General features: G+C 47.1%; 1 non-coding gene across 1 annotated transcript; it reads right to left on the bottom strand.

Annotated features, from left to right (window-relative positions):
* Positions 1-2110: 2110 nt before the first annotated feature.
* Positions 2111-2239, bottom strand: LOC127197785 (small nucleolar RNA SNORA17). The gene has a single exon (XR_007831750.1). It is a non-coding gene; the product is annotated as a small nucleolar RNA SNORA17 (small nucleolar RNA).
* Positions 2240-3608: the final 1369 nt, after the last annotated feature.

Raw genomic sequence — 3608 nt, 5'->3', positions numbered from 1 at the left:
ACCCAGGTGCATGTTGATTCTTAATGCGGTCCAGGTCAACCTCACAGTCAAGCAGTCCCTGTGTTCTGCTGTTGTAAGTCACTTGTAGTAGAAATATAGGCTTTTTAACAGATTTGCATGTTTCTGTCTTTTTAAAAACTTTTTATTGGTTCCTTGTGAATTTCACATCATGCACCCCAACCCCATGCCTCTCACTCTCCCCTCACACTTGCCCTCCACCCTTGCAACCTCCGCACCAACAGAGAAAAGAAGTCTCACCACAAGAGAATATTCTTTTGTCCACACTTCTTTGCTTGCAAATGTTCATTGCAATGACTAGTTGGTCTGGTACAGGCCTCTGCTTTCTGCTACTGTGTCGATACTGGAACCTCACTGTGAGTCCTCTCAATATCCTGTTGCTGCCCTGTGTCATGGAGATCCTGTAGTTTTGGGTCTGTAGGATCAGGTCCTTCATGCACTCCAGCAGTTCACTGATGGCTTAGATGTTGGGGTTGGCCAATTCAAAGCCGTGGATCTGAGCCTAAGATGTATCTGAGCTGGTCATCCCACCAGCTCTCCCACTCTCATGCCCTCAGGGACAGCTCACCTGCAAGCCCTACAACCAAGGCCAGTCTGCCCTGCTGCCCAGGCAAGGTGCAGGGCCCACTCTCACTTGCCATAGATGGCAGGGGATGAGGAGGAGAGGAGTCTCTTCTTTATCCATGCCACTGCCCAACAGACAAGAGGAAGGGCCACCTCTCCTATACTCATGCCTTTGGGGCTGGTTCACCTAAAACCCCCACATCTAGGGCCAACTCTACTGTACTGCCCAGGTGAGGTGTAGTGTCTGTTCTCCCAAATGCTGCAGCAGGTGAGGGGTAGGGACAGCTCTCCTGATCTGATGACCACAGACCAGCTCTCCTGCTTGCCACAGATGGCAAGAGTGAGGTCCATCTCTTCCCTTGCCCATGTCACCACAGGAAAGACAAGTGGTGAGGCCAACTCTCCCTTGCTCTCCCCTTGGAACTGGCTTGTCAATGCCACCACCACCAGGGTCAGCTCTACCGTGCTACTCAGGCAAGGCGCAGAGCCCCCTCTCCTGAGTGCTGCAGCTGGTGAGGGGCAGGGACAGCTCTCCTGCTCTCATGACCAGGGCCAGGTCTCCCACTTGCCAGGTGGTGAGAGGTGAGGGGTGAGGGGGAAGGAAGGTATCTCTCTCTTATGTATAACCACACCACCACAGGGAGATGGAGTGGTAGGGCCAGGTATGGGACAGGGGGCTCACCAGGAACTCCCGAAATATTTGAGCCACTCTTCCAAAGTACTGCAGCTGGCTAGGGACAGGGTCAGCTCTCCTGCTTTCATGTCGCCAGGGCCAGCTTTCCCAGGATGCCCAGGTAAGATGTGAGGCCAGGTCTGCATAGCCCTCAGACATCAACATGTCTCAGGCTGGAAGACCAGGGACATCTAACTGGCCTTTGGTGGTGACAGACTCCTGCTGCTGCAGGACCACAGACCCAGATGTGGCCCCAGGTGGCAGCACAGACCAGGACTCCACCATGGTCCCAGGTGGCATCACAGCTACTCACATCAGGCTGTTCCTCACTACCCTTGAGTCTCCAGTTCTGCCCACATCCTTCTGTTTCTCTTTCCTCTTCCATTTCTCCACCATTTACTTGTTCCTCTTAGAGGTGCCTGGGGTCTCTGAGTGTGTGGTGTTGTCTCAGAAGTGATCTCAGGAGAACTATGCCATGCTCTTGCATTATGGTGCCCAGCAGGGGTCATATTGGGCATGGTATGCCCCCTCCCCAGGCCTGCACGGCACTTGACTGATGGTTGCCTCATGCTAGCTCCCTGACCAGGACCCATGGCACCAATCTGGTTGTCTTTTGAGATTCACTCCTTATCTGGCCTACCTCAGTGGCCCCATTGGAGGGTTGTCTGTTGCAGGTTCACTCCCACCCAGAGCCCTCAGACCCACACAGAGTTCTTCTAGTCTCCAGCTTGCTCCTGGTCCCGGGAGTCGCTGGGGCCTGTGCAGGGCTGTACTGGTGGCTATTTCAAGCTAGCTCCCTGTCTGAGGCCCATGGTGCTGGATTAATGGTCATCTCAGGTTCGCTTTTTTCCAGGAAATGTTAGGCTATTAATAATTCAAATGTTCATAGGTCAAAAACACGGAGTATGCACATGGCCGCTTTCCTCTCTGCCACCTACATACATGTGACACAACAGCCACATCTGTAGTCCTTCTAGGGGCAGGGCATATTTCTGTCTTGAAGTCTTTTTGTTGATGTTGTTGTTGTTGTTTGGTTTTTCAATACAAGGTTTCTCTGTGTAGGCATGGTTGTTCCAGCTCTCTTTGTAGACCAGGCTGGACTTGAACTCGCACCAATCCATCTGCCTCCACCTCCCAAGTGCTGGGATTAAAGGTGTGTGCTGCTACCACCCAGCTGAAGTCTTTCTATGTGTTTTTGGGTTGTGCTTTTGTGTTTTATTGTTGTTGTTTTGTGATCACATTTCTTTTCTCCCAATTTAAATTCTAGCTACAATACTATATTCTTTAACAGAAAGATTAGCTTATAAAATTTTTTTGTTATTTGTTAAATAAAAAAGAAAGAACATTTTATAGTTATTGAGATGGAGTGGTGACTCGGTGGTACTGAGAGCTTGCTGCTCTTGTAGAGGATTTGAGTTCAGCTCCCAGCACCCACAGTGGGCAGCTGAAATGTCTTATAACTGCAGCCTCCAGGGGATCTGATGCCCTCTTCTGGACACCCTCCTTGGGCACACATACGTAAATACATAAAAATATATGTGGTTATTACATATAAGCTTTGGCTTTCACTAACTCTGGCAATGGCAAACACACAGCTTAATTGACTTTTCTTCTTACTCAAAGATGTTATCAGGGAAACTTTATATGGTTTCACATGTATAATAAAATAGAGGTCGTCAAGGTAATTTTGCTCATCTCCCTTACCTGTGAGAAAGGAGAAAAGACGATTAAGGTATTTCCAATTGGATAAAAAGATTGGGAAAAGGAAAATAAAGAAAAAGAAATTAATAAGCCAATAAACTGGAAGTGTGAATTAGGTGTATTCTCAGGTTTTGGTCACAGCAGCAGAAAGTGACACACTGAGGTTCAAATATCACGCAGGAAATAAAAGTGAGGCTGCGTGTGGTGGAGCACACATTTAGCCCCAGCACTTGGGAGGCAGAGGCAGGCAGATCATTGCGAATTCAAGGCCAACCTGGTCTATAGTGAATTCCAGGACAGCCAGGCTTCACAGTGAGACCCTGTCTCAAAACAAAAAGCAAACACAAACAAAAAAAAATCCCAAACTGAAAGTAAAAGAAAAAAGATAGACAAATTCAAACCTAATGAGAGTTAATATTATTTATATATAAACATTCACAAATTTATTTAAGATGTAAAATATCTTTAAAAGTAGAGATTGTCAAAAATATGCTGAAAAGATTAAATCAATAAAAATATAAAATAGCATAATAATGAATACCTAATAAAGCTTCAAAATATATGTAGTAGGGCTGAGGGTGTGGCTCAGTGGTAAAAAAAAAAACAAAACTCATCGAGTATATCCAAGGCCTTGGTTCCATTCCCAGTATTG

Source organism: Acomys russatus, chromosome 13, assembly GCF_903995435.1.
Source record: "Acomys russatus chromosome 13, mAcoRus1.1, whole genome shotgun sequence".
In the NCBI taxonomy this organism is placed as follows: domain Eukaryota; kingdom Metazoa; phylum Chordata; class Mammalia; order Rodentia; family Muridae; genus Acomys; species Acomys russatus.
Note: the sequence above shows the minus strand (reverse complement) of the source record. Positions and strands in the feature narration are given on the sequence as shown.